This window comes from Pseudophryne corroboree, chromosome 1 (assembly GCF_028390025.1).
Source record: "Pseudophryne corroboree isolate aPseCor3 chromosome 1, aPseCor3.hap2, whole genome shotgun sequence".
Classification (NCBI taxonomy): Eukaryota; Metazoa; Chordata; class Amphibia; order Anura; family Myobatrachidae; genus Pseudophryne; species Pseudophryne corroboree.
Window position 1 is genome coordinate 327945597 of NC_086444.1, and position 19533 is coordinate 327965129.

A 19533-nucleotide genomic window follows, 5' to 3' on the forward strand; every position below is an offset into this window, starting at 1 on the left:
AAGATCATTTTTATCTATAAATAAAAATAATACACAAAGGCCCTCATTCCGAGTTGTTCATTCGCTAGCTACTTTTAGCAGAAATGCAAACACAAAGCCGCCTTCTGGGAGTGTATCTTAGCATAGCAGAATTGCTAATGAAAGATTAGCAATTGCTTACGAAAGATTAGCAATTCTGCTATTATTAGCAGCATTGCTAACGAAAGCAATCTCCTTGCAGTTTCTGAGTAACTCCAGACCTACTCCTAGATTGTGATCACCTCAGTCCGTTTAATTCCTGGTTTGACGTCACAAACATGCCCTGCGTTCGGCCAGCCACTCCTCCGTTTCTCCAGCCACTCCCGCGTTTTTTCCTGACACGCCTGCGTTTTTTAGCACACTCCCTGAAAACGGCCAGTTTCCGCCCAGAAACACCCACTTCCTGTCAATCATACTACGATCAGCAGAGCGATTGAAAAGCTTTGTTCGCCCGTGAGTAAAATAGCATAGTTTTGTGTAAAATTGCTTAGCGCGTGTGCCCTGCTGTGCATACGCATGCGCAGAACTGCCGGATTTTAGCCTATTAGCAATTCTGCTAAAATTAGCAGCGAGCTAACAACTCGGAATGAGGGCCAAAATCAATTATGGTTGGCTGCGTGGCTTCTAATAAATGGATGGGAAACTCATGATTAGTTCAACAATATTTAATAAATATCAGACAAAACATACAAACATTAGTTAATATAATAGGCAGTTAAGCTAGAGACAATAAATGCATTTTCTCTTGTAAATGCCCAATTATTTAAAAATACACAAAAGATACAAACATGGATACATTCACTGTTCTATTGGTAAGTAAATTTGTTGTGTTGTTAAACTTTCTCCACTGGCTCTATTTTAGCTTGTTGCTACAAACTTCTCCAGACAGATGTTACAGGCCAGTATATACCTGTAGCCGTTTCTTATTAAACCAGCAATAATATTATAAAAGCTGATTTATTGAAGCATATAAAGGGGTATATACAAAATAAATGATGACAAAAATGCCGGCATCCCAGCTGTTTTTGTAATCAATTAGCCTGTGTGGCTAAAGTGTATAGTTACCCCTCCGGAAGGTTTGTATTGTATTCTCTCCAGCCACGATATATCTAGGAGTATTCCCAGTGAATTTTCAGGAGCTTTATTCCCAATGGCGCAGTCACTCTATGAGCGGCAATGTGTATTACCTGCAAGTCCGCTTCAAACTCCTAAAGGGACACTATGGGTGGAATTCAATTGTTTGAAAAGTTGGTTGGGTATCTGTTTTTTCCTGTCTATTAGATAGGCAAAAACAGACACCCAACTGACTTTTCAAACAATTGAATATCCCCCTATATGTTGAGGGATGCTGTGGGCATTCAACGGTGTCCAGTTGCCCGATATTGATGCGTTCACTGCTGCGGGTGCCTCAGTCTGGGCAGTGTATGTATACTGCTTCTAACCACGGGCGTTCCCCGATGCTGCAATGCCCGATGGTGAAGCACTCACCGCTGCGGACACCTCAGTCCAGGCAGTGTGTACAGATTGCTGCTTCCAGCCTGGGTGTTCCCCGGTGCTCCGATGCCCAATGGTGAAGCACTCACCAGTGCGAGGAGCCTCAGTTCAGGTGATTGTTGGACTAAGCATGAGTTTCCCATCTATTTATTGGAAGCCACGCAGCCAACCATAATTGATTTTGTGTATTATTTTTAATTATAGATAAGAATAATCTTTTTATTCAGCAAGCGCAGTAATTATACCTATTTACTTTTTAGTTTGGTGCTCCACAAACTAAAAATGGACACAGCTATATAATTTGCAATGCTCTGAACATATGCGAACCAGCAAGCCAAGTCATACACATAAACATTGTGTAGTTAATAAATATAAAATTTTAAAATATTAAGTGTGTATATGAGGGGCTAGGAATAAAGTACTGAAGGGAGCAGGGTCAGGCGGGTGAAGCTTTCACTAGAATACCTGTAAACCTTGCACCATCCCTGACAGGGTCAGGAGACAAGAATATAGGAACGCTGGAGCCCAGTTAATGACCCTAATACTCTGTGCTCAGAACAGCTTTATATAGGCTTGCCAAATTAAGTAGGCTTGAGACTGACTGTTTAAATCGCAATCAGGGCTGCATGTCTGTTCCCATAATGTGGGGTGGGATGAACAGAAAATAAAATTGATATAGTAGTGACCATTAGAATGATGGAGTGATACAGGAACAACTTATAAAATACCAGAACTTGGCAATTAAAATAACCACTGAAACTAAAATACACATTGTCCTGTCTTACTTATACCTTGCTACAGGCTGGAAATACTGTGCCTGCTGAGTAGGGGTTCCCTTAATTTCTCTGGTCACCAGTTTAGAGATTACTGCCCACTAGTTGTAGTTGTGCTCTGGTATAACATAATGTACACTTTGACAACTAGCAGAAAATCCAAAACCTTGACCAAATCTTCAGATCTGATCCCGTGAAAATTAAATTTTGCCTAGCTTTCAGATCCGAGAAGTCAATCCAAGAACCAACTTTGATATATAATATTAGGTATGTTCTATGTCCCTGAATCTGCACAGCTTATCTCTAATATACTATTGTGTAGATCAATTAAAGAAATTCCAAGTTTGATACATTTTTCTGAATTGTTTTTCAAAGTATTTTTTTTCCAACTAAAATTCATCACCAGTTAGCTATAGATGCTAATCATTCATTACAGAAAGCTGAAATAAGATATGTCTATATATGCCAATAGCATCTAGCTATAATTAATCACAGCATTCAACGTATTGACATTATATATTGTTAAAAAAAGTCATACTGATACTAGCAGAAGATTAAGCATTGCAATTATCCTGTTGACTGTCTTATTCTACATGAAATACATGGCCTTGCTGTCATAAATTACTGTCCCCTGCTCAGAGCAAGCCTTCGGCACATACACACCACAATGTGACTATATCATTGGATGACTGGAGGCATTCTGTATTGCTAAGGGACAGGAGTCTATGCATTAGCTAGTGCTTTTCAAAGACTTCATTTTATAAGCTGACAGCAGTCCCTGAGTGGTGTAAAATTATGTCAGCTTGAGGTACATTTGTGTCTAAAAGAAGAATCTGACCGCAGTAAAAAATCAAAAGCGAATGCAGGCAATGCTGTGATTTGGATTTGCTACGTTTAACATTTCTCACAAGATTTTAAGGTTTTGCATTGTTTAATACTAAAGGCAACTTTGTAAATAGATTACTCATGATTAGATCTTGTCATAGTGTTAAATTTACATTTGATTGAAAAAAAGTATGAAAAACAACACCACAAAAGATCAACCATACAAAACATGTTAGATTATATCATGCCATGAATCAATTTGCAGATCTTTTACGGGAAGGTACTTTACTTGTTTACTCTCCCAGAGAGTGGTGAATTTCCCATTAGGCACGTGCCTAGGGGTGGCATTTGGATGCATGTGCTAGTACTACAGTTAGAACATGCACATACTGCACCTGTAAGATGTCCTACTTAGTTAATATGTTATAGGTAACTAAAAATAAATAAAAAATCATAGTGGCTTTTTTATTATTCTATTTGGCTATCATCAAATGAGGCCTTATAACCAATCAATAAAAATAAAATATGGTGGTGGGATGGGGGCATTACTGTTGTGCCTAGGGTGGCGCTCACTCCTAAATCTGCCCCTGCTCCCAGAATGTCCAGAAGATTCACAAATGTTGGGATGCTCCCCATAAAGTAACTTGTCCTCCCACATCTCACCCACTTCCTTAGTGAAGTGAGTGGCCCTTGGACTTGAAGACATGATTCCTGATGAATTGTGTCCTCATAGCCCCATCCCCTGCTACACATTGCAGCAAAAATTTGGTGGGGGTAGGTCCATGATGACACAATTCATGGTGTCCTAACCCACTCTCCTGCCACCTGGATGATATCCTGGGAAGGACATTAAAAAGTCAGCAAATATGACTTTATGTAACACCTGTATAAATCTATTCAGCATTTACCAAATTTTGAGAATTAACTTTAATACAGTAATGTACATTATTATGTTGGAAATAGGTGTGTACAGGCTTGAGGATGTAGCAGAGTTTTTGCCTTACAACTACAAACAGCCTAGTTACTTATACAGTAAAGTGGTTTTAATGACGATAAAGCAGGTACAGTCAGACTCACTGTTATACACACTGGTAGATGGAGTGGAGCTTGAGCATAGTGGGGCGTCATACAGCTCACCAGTAGGTTGAGTGTAGTTTGGGCAGCATTGCAGAATGCTGGAATAGCATCTTCATCAGCAGCTAATCACAGGTCTCACTGGAGCTCAGAAGAACAATACTGTCTTCCTTTGTGGTACTCACACAGTCACAATTATATGAAGTCCCTTTGCCTATCTTGGGCTTGCACTCACACCAATCAGATTTTGCTTTTGGCTTCTGGCTGTCTTGAGGATCACTGAATACAACATTTGCAAATTCATCTACATATCTCTTAGGCAGCTTGCCAATATTTGATCTTGCAGAAGACCTTTTCCGTGGCTGAAATTCCATGTTGGTACAGTATTCATTGGTTCAGATACATTTCCAACTGCTGGCATGTCCAGTGACACATATATGTTCTGCATATGAACTACCAGCTTTTCTGTGACTTGCATTGTTTCTTTGAATATGACATCACTAGACTTGTCAAACTTTTTGGTGCTTAGATTCTATCATTAGTAACCGCTGCTTTCATGGCAGTAGCCAAGCATAATGCACTTCACTGATTGTGAATCCACCCTGCTTTCTTTTGGTATGTGAACATAGGCCATACTTCTAAAAGTTCTGAGATATTTTTCACTTGTTTTTTTTTGTTTGACCACGCTTCTATAAGTGTTATGTTCTTTAGAGCAATTGAAGGAGAACAGTTTTTGCAATAAACTGCTGTGGACGCGCCTTCCGCCCAAAACTGCTTGTGTAGGCCTGCATCCTTCAGCATACATCCTGTTTTTTCTCCACTGGTGTCTGGTTTGCTTGTTTACTTACACCATTTAGTTTAGCAGTATAGGCAACAGTCAATTGATGCTGTAGTCTAATCCATAATTTCTCAAGAATTTTTCCACCTCTCTGTTAAGATATTCTCCTTCATTATCAGATTTCAGGGTCTTGAGTCTGATCTGTTTGATTTTTTGTAGTGTGCAATTTTCTTTGCTACTTCAGATTTCACTCTGATGGAATACATGTATGTCATTCTTGTGAAGTTATCTATAATTGTCACACAATCCGCACACATCTGAATATACTGTACTCTTTCAATGGTTTTGTAGCTCTGCTTGCTCACTTGGGAAATGGTTGATAGCTTTGATATTTGTTCCCATTTCTGGTATGTAAAGCATGTCGCTCTAATCTCAGTGCAGTAACTCTGAAGAGGACTTTCATTGTTCCACGTTTAGTAGCTATAAGTACTTGATTGCCAAGCCTTTTGACTTTGATAGGATTATGTTTTGTTAACTTGGTGTACCACTCCTCGTTGCATTTGAATCAAAACACCAACAATCTTTTCTGCAGCTGTCTGTAACACTCAGGGCTGATTCGCCTATGCCATTGCATTTTATGTTTTGCATAGGATTCACATTCTTTTGTTTGCTGTCATTTGCTTTATGCCCTATCTTGTGACAATTGTAGCACTTTAACTTTCTGATTTTTTTAATGTAATACAGTTGACTCAGCAGTTGACTAACAGTGCACACATACTTTAACTGTGATAACTTTGCTCTCACTGTGTCTGTTGGTAACTTTGCTGTGTTTTCCTCCAATGACACAGCTTGGAAGTCAAACTCTGATGTCAAGTTCTGTAGCATTGCTGTAGCAATCTCTTCATTTTTTACATGTGCTCTAACAGACATTACTTGTTGAAAAACAGACGTAAATTTATCAATGTAGTTACTCATACTGCTGCATTCACTCAATTGGATGTTATACAAAACAAGTCTTAAGTTTACTTAAGTTTATCTTTCTCATGAGACCTCCATCTCAGTGCCGTAACTAGACATTTTAGCGCTGTGTGCAAGAAACAGCAACGGCGCCCCCCATATAGGGGCGTGGCTTCATGGGAAGGGGCGTGGCTACAAAATTATGCCAATTCATACTATGCTGCACAGTAGTCTCCATTATTCAAATTACACCGAACAGTAGCACCACTTACACACATTACGGCAGGTAGAGCCCCATTTTACACATTACGACAGGCAGAGCTCCCTTAGACACAGTACAGCAGGTAGAGTCACCTTTTACACATTACAGAAGGTAGAGTCACCTTTTACACATTACCCTGGGGGAGAGAGGGATGGAGAGAGAGATATTGATTTTATACTGACATCCCTCCAGCCTAAATGCTGCAGACACAGGGGAAGACCAGCGGCGAAGCCTAATGAGGGACGGGAAGCTGCAGGCTGGGGTGCTGCTGCAGTGGTCAGTGTGAGCTCAGCTGGACTGAATGCTCCCTGACTGCCCGCCCGAACGCCGCAGCAACTCGTGGCACGGGGCGCTGTGGGAAACAGTTGGGAAAGACGTCATCACGTCTCTCCCTTGCAGGTAGGAGGGAGGCAAAGCATCTGATTGGGCCAGGGGAGAAGGTGCTGCGTTGGTGCAGGTTGTGGGTGCGCTCAGCAGCAGAAGAGCTGAGCGCACACCACACACAGCAGGGGCAAACGCAGAATTTGTAAAGGGGGGTTTCCAGATTATATATTTATGAATCCATATCAGTAACGGCACTCGGAGATGACATGAGACAAAGAAGATTTGTACTAGACAAGCGTTTTCAGGGCATGCAAACTGTTATTAAAACAACATAAATAATAATTGTGTGGTCTTGATTACATGGCGCATGCCCTGAAAACGCTTGTCCAATACAAATCTTCTTTGCCTCATGCCAACTCTGAGTGCCGTTGCTGATACTGATATGGATTCATGCTGATTATGCTACCTGTGCACCGGAGTGCCTTTAATAAAGCAGTAACTACCTTCTTTATATATATATATATATATATATATATATATACACACACAAACATACTGTCATATATCTATGTGTAAATGTCTATCTTATACTGTGTGCCTCCCTATAGTATATATATAGGGAGGCACACAGTATAAGATAGATATATACACATAGATATATGACAGTATTTTGTATATTTTATATATATATATATATATATATATATATATATAATATACACGATATATAGAACAGGAGGGGGCAGGTAACCTGAAGTCAGCGCCGCAAGGGTCTGTCCATTTTTGCTGCCTTCATTGAGCCGGAGCCTGCCCCTTGAAGTCCTGTTAAGCTGGGAACACTGAAAAAGGAGGCAGCGGCGCTGGAACTGGGAGCACAGCAGAGTGTAGGTCAGCCCCGGTGAGAAGAGTGTAAAGGCCGCCCGGCGCCCAATAGAGAAAAATCCTTTGTGCATTGCTGTTTAGTGCCTGCCGCCACTGCCGGTTCTACCGCTTCCCCTGACGCCGGGTGCCCGAAGCTCCTCTCAGCCGTAGCACAGGAGAGCTTTGTTGAGCAGCACTCTCTATCTATAGGTGCTGCTGGCAGCGCCGATCACCGCTGCGGGAATCACTAAAGGAGACAGAGGCAGAGCAGAGGCGGATTTAGACTTCATGGGGCCCTAAGCAAGACACCAAGGGGAACCCCCCTTTCTCAAACAATCCTCATTGTGTGCTTGCAGTGTCTCACTGGCATGCCCCTTCCACAGCAGCGCGTTCCCCACTACACAACATCAATGCACTACTCCCCCCATAGGCTACAATACTTTGCTGCACTACACCACCGCAGTACATCGCTACATTACATCACTACAGTACGCCTTCCTATACACTGCACTAGACCACTACACTACACCCCCCCAATATGCTGCACTTTATCAGTACACGCCCCTAATACACTGCACTACATCACTATATTACATAACTACGCCCTCCTACATGCCGCACTACATCGCTACACCACATCACTACAATATGCTGCACTACATCCCCCTACTGTATATGCTGCACTAAGTCGTTACACCCCCCCATACTCTGCACTACATCCCCCTCCCCCAATATGCTGCACTACATCCCCCCTATATGCTGCACCAAGTCATTACACCCCCTTTTATACACTACACTACATTCCTCCTATATGCTGTACTTTCATTACACACACACACACTGCATTAATCATTACACCCCCCCCATTTGCCACATTAATCATTACCCCCCCCCATATGCTGCATTAATAATTACCCCCCCCATATGCTGCATTAATAATTACCCCCATATGCTGCATTAATAATTACCCCCCCACATGCTGCATTAATCATTACACACACACACACCCATTAACCATTCAACATACAGTAAATGTGCTACAGGCGCACTGCGGACACCCAGATCTCCGGAGTCTTACCCGGGCCGAGTGAGTCCTGGGAGGTAGGCTGGCAGCACATCCTTTCCCATTAGCTGAGAGCCTGAAGATCGGGATGATGCTCCTCACCGTTGTCTCGTCACCGGCGCTGCGGCGCACACACAGTGGGGAGGCCCGCAGGACGCTGGAGAGCAACCACGTGGAGAGCCAGTGTGTCCAAGGTTGTGCCTTCCTGCAGAGCCGCAATGGGTCCTAGGCCCCGCCGACTTCTGCCTAGGCGTTAATTGCTTTGCCGTAAATCCGCCACTGAGGCAGAAGTGTGTCCGTCTCAGGGGGGGTTTCTGCCTGCGTGCAGGAAAGCACTGCAGCGGCGGCCGGCGGGAGGCAGGAGGCAATTAAGAGTGGGCGGCGGGCAGCGGCCGTGCGGGTGATGCTGCCAGATGGTGCGCCCACAGTGCAGTTGCGCTGTGTGCAATGCCCCTCTGGCACACACCTAGTTACGGCTCTGCTCCATCTTGATATGCTGCCTACAGTACTGTTCAGATGTCTTTAGCCAACATCTTCCCATGTATTTTAGAGTACACATGTTGCTGTACACTTAAGCCAGTAGTTCTCTTGGCTCTAACTACAGCAACTGGATTTTGATTGACACCAGGATCTACTGTTACTTTTCATAATCTTTCATTTTTTTTATATAATTTTTTTTTTATTAGTATTCAACAAAGTAATAAAATAATATACAATGCATTACATATTACAAAGGCGGAGATTACAACTCTCAATATACAAAATACAACGATGTATACTGTCAAAATATGTCCTACCTATGTTCCAGATATTCGTGGAATTAGCAGAAGTATAGTAAATGGCGTACAGAAGAAATATTAAAGTAGCCAATATGTAATATATTCGTTGTACATGTTTTTGATACAATAAAATTGATATCTATCTATCTATCTATCTATCTATCTATCTATCTATCTATCTCTCTCTCTCTCTCTCTCTCTATATATATATATATATATAATCTCAGTCTAGAGTCTAATCTCAACTCATATATTTGACAAATACAATATTACTGTAATGCAACATAGGCAAATCCAAGGGGTAAGGGGGACGACAAAGACAGAGACAAAAAAAATAATATTGTGAAATGAATGAACTATGGGGGTCGTTCCGAGTTGATCGCAGCCAGCAACTTTTTGCTGCTGCTGCGATCAACTTATCCCCACCTATGAGGGAGTGTATTTTAGCATAGCAGGGCTGCGATCGCTTGCGCAGCCCTGCTATGCTAAAAAAGTTTCCTGCAAAAGAAGACCAGCCCTACAGCTACTTACCCAGTGCAACGGATCCAGCGATGAAGGTCCCGGTCCTGATGTCAGACATCCGCCCTCCGTTCGCCTGGACATGCCTGCGTTCTTCTTACCACTCTCCGAAAACGGCCTCCAATGGTGAGTATCCACCCCGGACCACCTCTCCGCTGTCAATCTTCTTTCCGTCCAGCGCTGCGTCTTTTCTTCTCGCTAGGCGCTCCATTGCCTGGCGACGTATATGTCGCCGGGCAACGTCACGCGTGCGCAATGCGCACACCGTGCATGCGCAATTCTGACCCATTCGCACCACAGCGAACAACCGCTGCGTGCGAACGGGTCAGAATGAGCCCCTATGTCCATTTGCAGCTGCCGACTACAGTAGGTACATCACCCATATGTCTGTGAAGCCAAGACGGTAAACTGCTATCCATTCTCAGAAGGGTGTGTAGAACATCTAATCTTTCCTTTCATATCATGAGTCTTTTTCCATTTGCCTATATAGATACCAGCTTGTAAGTTCGAACATTTTGTATATAATCTTTCATGTTTTAATTTCATTTCCATAACAAACCTCCATGTTGTATAATTTTCTGTACCTAGATTGTACCTAATTGTATAATTTTATGCACCTATCTTGATTAATCCCACTATGGGTGTAGCTCCTGTATGTATGCTTCTTACAGACATAATCTGAGCAGCCTCTGTGCTCTAATTAGCTTCACTGCTGTCATGCTTCACTAGAAACACTTTTGCGGTGTTCGCTCTGTATTCTGTAGCATTCTTTACTATATATGCAGTCTTTACTATATATTGCTTCGACTCTGTGTGCCAGGTACATGTGCGCAACCTGTTGGAATATGTGCTGTGTGCACATGGGCCCTCATTCCGAGTTGTTCGCTCGCAAGGCGAATGTAGCAGAGTTACACACGCTAAGCCGCCGCCTACTGGGAGTGAATCTTAGCTTCTTAAAATTGCGACCGACGTACGCGCAATATTGCGATTACAAACGAGTTAGCAGTTTCTGAGTAGCTTCAGACTTACTCTGCCTGTGCGATCAGTTCAGTGCTTTTCGTTCCTGGCTGACGTCATAAACACACCCAGCGTTCGCCCAGGCACTCCCACCGTTTCTCCGGCCACTCCTGCGTTTTTTCCGGAAACGGTAGCGTTTCCATCCACACGCCCCTAAAACGCCGTGCATCCGCCCAGTAACACCCATTTCCTGTCAATCACAATGCGAACGTCGGAGCGATGAAAATGCCGTGAGTAAACTTACTTTCTTCATAGTAAAGTTACTTGGCGCAGTCGCAGTGCGAACATTGCGCATGCGCACTAAGAGAATTCTCACTGCGATGCGATGAAAAACTCCGAGCGAACAACTCGGAATGAGGGCCATGGTTTAGATGGAGCAAAGTAAATATACACACCATCAGAGGTCTTAAAACTGTGATCATCCCAGTTGCTTAACCACTTGAGTTGGTATATTTAAGCAGTAATGGGTACAGCCGTACTCACTTGGATACACACTGTTTGGATGGAATGGAGCTTGAGCAGAGCAGGATGTCATACAGCTGACCAGTCTGCTTGTGCACAGTGACAAGATGGCGCTGCGCATGCACAGTGCTAGGTTCGGTGGCCATCTTTGTTAGGGAATAAGCCTCACCTTAAAAACCAGCATTTGGTCTGCACAGTAGCACATCCACTGTCAAAAAACCCTCTATAATGCAGAGAACATTGCAGTGACAGCCATATAATGCAGAGACCAACACAGTACCCTCCATATAATACAGGGAGCATTACACTGACTGCCATAAAAAACAGATAACATTGCAGTGACCATCAGATAATATAGAGAGCATCGGTATGACCACCATATAATACAGGGAGCATCACAGTGACCACCATATAATACAGGAAGCATAACAGTGGCTGCCATAAAATACAGGGAGCATTGCATTGGCCGCCATATAATTCCAGAAGCATCATAGTAACTGCCATATAATACAGGGAGTGTTACAGTGTCAACTATTTGGTACAGAGAGTGTCGCAGTGACCATATAATACAGTGACTGCCATATAATACAGAGATCATTACAGTGCCTGCCATATAATACAGGGAGCACTGCAGTGACTGTTGTATAGTGTGGGGAGTGTCACAGAGCATATTACACAGAGAGCATTGCAGTGACAACCTTATAATACAGAGAACATGGCTGTACCAAAGAGTTCTATTTCTTCTTATACTTACTTTATTTTCTAAACTTAATTTTGCTTAAGAATTATGCAGTTATACCATGACAGTGACACCCATGAATGATCCACACTTATGTATGTTATTTAACTTTATTTTTACAGGAATCTTCACTTGATTGGAAATTATTCACAAGGTTCACCTCTCCGGCTGGCTCCAGTCCTTACACAGAAGATAATTATCCAGTTCAATACTTCACTCAACCAAGTGCTTATATCAGGGGCATATCTACCCATTGGCCAGGATGGCACTTGCCAGGGGAGCCACCCTCGGCCAATGGGCGGAGTCACTTAAGCCGTAGTGTATGGCAATACCTGCTGTGCCGAGCTGCCTGTGCATTGCCTGGGATGGAGGGCGGAGTATCGCTCAGCACGCTGGAGCTGGCGCTGGTGTCCGGCACCGCAATGCACTACAGGGAAGAAACTGAAAATATACTACAACTTCCAGCAACTCTTGCTGTCGGGAGCTCCCGGCGGCAAGGGCTGCTGGGAGCTGTAGTTTATTTTCAGTTTCTTCACGTAGTTTGGTGCGGTGCCGGACACCGGCGCCAGCTCTTGCCTGTTGAGCGATCTTCCTCCCTCCATTCCAGGCACAGCAGGTATTGCCAGACACTATGGCTATCTGCTGGGATGTTGTGGGGTTGGGACTAGGGCTATGTGCTGTGAGGGGAGCAGCGCTGCAAGTATGGCGGTACGGGGCAGTACAGCGTACTGGTGAGAAATTCCCAGCCAGTACGCCGTACAGCCGAGCCGTCCACCATACTGCATCCCATTCTTCATTCTGTGTGAGGGAAGGAGACTGCAGCGCAGTGCCTCTCCTGCCCCTCAATTCTCTTTGATGCCTGGTCTCACTCCATTGGCGGCGGCAGGGTCAATCTGAATAAGGCACCGGTTTGCTAGCCAATCAGAGCTCGCGGACCGGCAGCCACGGCTCCTGATTGGCTGCCGGTCTGCAAGCTCTGTTTGGCTACGAACATGCGCCTCATTTCAGATTGACCCCGTCACCGCCACCGCTGGAGAGTGAGACCAGGCATCAAAGAGAATTGAGGGTCAGGAGAGGTGCTGCGCTGTGCTCTCCTTCCCTCACATAGACGAAACAGAGCCAGCGGTCAGTGGTGGGGGGGTCTAATGAGCGCACAGTGGGGCAATGTATATCTGGCACTGTGGGGGCATTATATATCTGGCACAGTGGGGCATTATATATCTGGCACAGGTGGGCATAGTATATCTGGCACTGTGGGGGCAATGTATATCTGGCACAGGGGGCATTGTATATCTAGCACCGTGGGGCATTGTATATCTGGTACAGGGGGGCATTGTATATCTGACACAGGGGGGCAATGTATATCTGGCACCATGGGGGCAATGTATATCTGGCACTGTGGGAGCATTGTATATCTGGTACTGTGGGGGCAATGTATATCTGGCACTGTGGGGGCAATGTGTATCTGGCACTGTGGGGGCATTGTATATCTGGCACTGTGGGGGCATTGTATATCTGGCACAGTGGGGCATTTGTGTATCTGGCACTGTGGGGGCATTTGTATATCTGGCACAGTGGGGGCAATGTATATCTGGCACTGTGGGGCAATGTGTATCTGGCACTATTGGGGTCATATGTGTATCTGGCCCCCCCCCATATGTGTATCACGCCCCCATTTTCATTGGCCATGCCCCATGTGGCATTTGACCATGCCCACACAGTACCTATAAGACATTTATTCTACTTGCACTACTGGTGGGGAGGCTATGTATGTGCAGGGAGTGGGGGAGAATACTACTACTATGTGCTAAGGGCGGACTACAGCTATGTGCTGGGAGGAGGATGGGTACTATGGCTATGTGCTTGGGGAGGTGAGGGGCTATGTGCAGGGAGGGGGACTATGGCTATCTCTGCTGGCAAAGACTATTGTTATGTGATGGGAGGGGGGTGGGGACTACTGTATGTCTATGTTGGGAGAGGTGGTTAAGCCGCCGTTTAGGGGGAGCGGTCTGGCCAACGCAGGCTGCGCTGGCCGGGAGTTACTCCTCAAATACAAAAGCATCTCCGCAGTGCGATGCTTTTGTATTTGTGCGGGGGGGGCCGGCACTGACATGTGGGGCGGACTAGCCCTGTGCTGGGCGTCCCCCCGGCATGTCTGAGTTTACGATCGTAGCTGTGCTAAACTTAGCACAGCTACGATCAACTCGGAATGACCCCCATATATGATACCATATATGTCCTCAGAATTCGGAGGATCTCATTAAACATGTAAAAGATTTGCACACACGTTTTACAACTTGAACAAAAAACTTTTATTCTTTCTAGAATAATCAATTTTGGAAAATAAAAACTGGTCTGCTATTTATTGGTGTGTGTGTGTATCTATCTATCTATCTATCTATCTATATATATATATATATATATATATATATATATATAACACAATACTTGGTCTGGCACTCCTCGTTCCCGCAGGGTATCAGCTCCTGGAAACGTGCTTTAATGTGCGTCAACGTTTCGGGAGTCGCACTCCCTTCCTCAGGACACAGCAAAACAAGTGACAAACAGTGCGAATACATCAATTAAATTACTTACCATCCCCTGGCTCGTCCACCTCCGTCACGGCCAGCGGCGTCCCGGTCCACGGAGCCCGCACTTCCGGATTCGGCTGTACCCGCCCCTCCCGAGTGACGTCATTCCGTAGTCGGGCGGCGCGGCCGCGGGGAGGGTGCACACTGGCAATGAACACACGTTGTCATGGGGATGTATCGCTATGGTAACGAAACATAACAGAATAGACATAAACAAATGTGCCAATACGACCACAAACGTGGATATTAATATAACAGATCATCACATTTTTAAAACCCATAGTGCCTAAGACACACATTGCTGTTGCCTTGTGTGAGATATATGAAAATACACATCACTAATAAATGAAAAAAATAGAGGGATAAAAAATATTAAAAACAACAAGACACATGCTGCTGTCATTTGTGTAAACAACTCGCTATTAGGCAAACATATGGAGAAGCAAACCGCAGGCCACCAAACCTATAACCTTGATGTGCAATCTAATTGAGAGAATGTCTCTCAGGGATACAAAAGCCACTAGGGGTAGACCACGGAGGGTGCTGCCTGGCAGAAAGGTATAGTATAACTCCTCGTAAGAAAGATGTTTTAATACAGTATTTTGATGTACTGCAGGAGACTGATTGCATATTAAAACTAGAGATGTGCACTTGAAATTTTTCGGGTTTTGTGTTTTGGTTTTGGGTTCGGTTCCGCGGCCGTGTTTTGGGTTCGACCGCGTTTTGGCAAAACCTCACCGAATTTTTTTTGTCGGATTCGGGTGTGTTTTGGATTCGGGTTTTTTTTTTCAAAAAACCCTAAAAAACAGCTTAAATCATAGAATTTGGGGGTCATTTTGATCCCAAAGTATTATTAACCTCAAAAATCATAATTTCCACTCATTTTCAGTCTATTCTGAACACCTCACACCTCACAATATTATTTTTAGTCCTAAAATTTGCACCGAGGTCGCTGGATGACTAAGCTAAGCGACCCAAGTGGCCGACACAAACACCTGGCCCATCTAGGAGTGGCACTGCAGTGTCACGCAGGATGGCCCTTCCAAAAAACACTCCCCAAACAGCACATGACGCAAAGAAAAAAAGAGGCGCAATGAGGTAGCTGTGTGAGTAAGCTAAGCGACCCTAGTGGCCGACACAAACACCTGGCCCATCTAGGAGTGGCACTGCAGTGTCACGCAGGATGGCCCTTCCAAAAAACACTCCCCAAACAGCACATGACGCAAAGAAAAAAAGAGGCGCAATGAGGTAGCTGTGTGAGTAAGCTAAGCGACCCTAGTGGCCGACACAAACACCTGGCCCATCTAGGAGTGGCACTGCAGTGTCACGCAGGATGGCCCTTCCAAAAAACACTCCCCAAACAGCACATGACGCAAAGAAAAAAAGAGGCGCAATGGGGTAGCTGTGTGAGTAAGCTAAGCGACCCTAGTGGCCGACACAAACACCTGGCCCATCTAGGAGTGGCACTGCAGTGTCACGCAGGATGTCCCTTCCAAAAAACACTCCCCAAACAGCACATGACGCAAAGAAAAAAAGAGGCGCAATGAGGTAGCTGTGTGAGTAAGCTAAGCGACCCTAGTGGCCGACACAAACACCTGGCCCATCTAGGAGTGGCACTGCAGTGTCACGCAGGATGGCCCTTCCAAAAAACACTCCCCAAACAGCACATGACGCAAAGAAAAAAAGAGGCGCAATGAGGTAGCTGTGTGAGTAAGATAAGCGACCCTAGTGGTCGACACAAACACCTGGCCCATCTAGGAGTGGCACTGCAGTGTCACGCAGGATGGCCCTTCCAAAAAACATTCCCCAAACAGCACATGACGCAAAGAAAAAAAGAGGCGCAATGAGGTAGCTGTGTGAGTAAGCTAAGCGACCCTAGTGGCCGACACAAACACCTGGCCCATCTAGGAGTGGCACTGCAGTGTCACGCAGGATGGCCCTTCCAAAAAACACTCCCCAAACAGCACATGACGCAAAGAAAAAAAGAGGCGCAATGAGGTAGCTGTGTGAGTAAGCTAAGCGACCCTAGTGGCCGACACAAACACCTGGCCCATCTAGGAGTGGCACTGCAGTGTCACGCAGGATGGCCCTTCCAAAAAACACTCCCCAAACAGCACATGACGCAAAGAAAAAAAGAGGCGCAGTGAGGTAGCTGTGTGAGTAAGCTAAGCGTCCCTAGTGGCCGACACAAACACCTGGCCCATCTAGGAGTGGCACTGCAGTGTCACGCAGGATGGCCCTTCCAAAAAACACTCCCCAAACAGCACATGACGCAAAGAAAAAAAGAGGCGCAATGAGGTAGCTGTGTGAGTAAGCTAAGCGACCCTAGTGGCCGACACAAACACCTGGCCCATCTAGGAGTGGCACTGAAGTGTCACGCAGGATGGCCCTTCCAAAAAACACTCCCCAAACAGCACATGACGCAAAGAAAAAAAGAGGCGCAATGAGGTAGCTGTGTGAGTAAGCTAAGCGACCCTAGTGGCCGACACAAACACCTGGCCCATCTAGGAGTGGCACTGCAGTGTCACGCAGGATGGCCCTTCCAAAAAACACTCCCCAAACAGCACATGACGCAAAGAAAAAAAGAGGCGCAATGAGGTAGCTGTGTGAGTAAGCTAAGCGACCCTAGTGGCCGACACAAACACCTGGCCCATCTAGGAGTGGCACTGCAGTGTCACGCAGGATGGCCCTTCCAAAAAACACTCCCCAAACAGCACATGACGTAAAGAAAAATGAAAGAAAAAAGAGGTGCAAGATGGAATTGTCCTTGGGCCCTCCCACCCACCCTTATGTTGTATAAACAGGACATGCACACTTTAACCAACCCATCATTTCAGTGACAGGGTCTGCCACATGACTGTGACTGAAATGACGGGTTGGTTTGGACCCCCACCAAAAAAGAAGCAATTAATCTCTCCTTGCACAAACTGGCTCTACAGAGGCAAGATGTCCACCTCATCATCATCCTCCGATATATCACCGTGTACATCCCCCTCCTCACAGATTATCAATTCGTCCCCACTGGAATCCACCATCTCAGCTCCCTGTGTACTTTGTGGAGGCAATTGCTGCTGGTCAATGTCTCCACGGAGGAATTGATTATAATTCTTTTTTTTTTTTCATCATATGATTTTTATTTTATGTTAGAAACAGATAAGTCAATTGTCGATATACAAGCAGTAAACAAGAGATTGTAAAAACAGAAAGGTCGTTACAGAAACAAAACATGTAAGTAAACTTCTTTGAGAGAACAATGGAAAAGTGTGGTATGATTGATAGGGAGAAGAACTGGAAGCCGAAGAATCCAGAGCTATGTAGGGGGGGAGAGAGCAAAGGAATTGAACAGCGTCTATAATGGGACGTGAGTCTAGAGGATGGGAGGAAAAAATAGAAGAGAGAGGATAGGGTAGAGAAAGAGGAAAAGAAGAAGTGGAGAGAGAGAGAAGAGAAAAGAAAAAAAAAAAGAAAAAAAAAATATTAATAAAATATAGATAGGGGGGAGGGGATATTGAAGGAGGGGTTGTGGTTGCACGGTGAGGTCTTTAATTAGTTAAGTCCTGGGAAGTGGCGGTCGTGGAGCCTGTACCATGGGAGCCAGGTGGAATGGAACTTTTTAACTGTGTTATGACGAAGGCTAGTAATGTATTCCATGTTTGCCACAAACCAGATTCTATTTATGAGAGCCTGGGTGTTGGGGGATTCGGGTTTCTTCCAATTACTTGCTATTTGGTATTTTGCTGCGCAAGATATGAAGAGGACTAGGTTTTTAGATTCCTTGGAGATGTGATCGGGCGGAGAGCAGAGGAGGAGGTTCAAGGGCGATAAGGGCTTTGGTAAGTCGATTAGTCGTGAAATAAGCTTACGGACCTTTGCCCAGTATTGAACAATCACTGGGCAGGTCCACCAGATATGATAGAATGTGCCTACTTGGCCGCAGCCTCTCCAGCAAAGGTTGGAGGTGTCGGGGTAGATCCTATGTAGTCGGTCCGGTACCAGGTACCATCTAGTATATATTTTGTATGAGTTTTCCCGTATGGCCACGCTGATGGAGCATTGTGAAATTGCGGTGCGGATTGTATCCCAACCCTCGTCCTCTAGGTGGCATCCCAAGTCAGCCTCCCATGCTATCTCGTGTGGTTCTAGAGGTGGGGGTGTGGGGCTGAGGATAGTTTTGTAGAGGAGGGAGATGGTGCCTCTAATGGTGGGGTTGTAAATGCAGAGTCTCTCCAGAGGTGTGGGGGTCGATAGAGGGAACTTTAATTGTAGAGAGGAAAGGAAGTGGCGGATTTGTAGGTACTGATAGAACAGTGAGTTAGGTAGGTTGTGCGCGGTTTGTAGGTCAGAAAATGATTTAATAGAGTGCGTCCCTGTGAAGTGGTGTATTCTGGTAGCTCCTGCCAAGATCGAGGGGCGGGCCATTTCCCGAGAAAGTCCCGGGGTAAATGCTGGGTTGCTCCAGATGGAAGTCAGGGGGGAAGGGTGGCTTGATAATTTTAATTTTTTGTTCAGGTGTCGCCAATGTGTAAGTGTCAATTCTATTGCAGGGGAGGTGCGATGGGATGGGGTGCGTATTTTGCTAGAGAGCCAGGGCAAGTAAGAGACAGAAGGGAGTCCCGACAAATCGCTCTCTAGATCGACCCATCTTTTAGTGTGTTCTGGGGCGTGCCAGGCAACCAATTGGCTTAGTCTGGCCGAGTCATAATAGCGTTGAAGGATAGGGAGGCCTAGACCCCCGTTTTTAGAGTGTTTGGCTAAGATATCTCTCCGGATTCTAGGCTTTTTGTGGTTCCAGATAAATTTACAGAGGGAGGACTGGAGTTTGTTAAGAGTCTGGGAGGGCACGGCGATTGGGAGTGTCTGAAATAGGTAGAGAAGTTTGGGAAGGACATTCATTTTTATAGCGTTAATTCGTCCCACCCAGGAGAGAAAGTAAGATTCCCATTGTTGGATATCATTGATGATTGACGTGATGAGGGGGGGGGTAGTTAGCCTTGTAG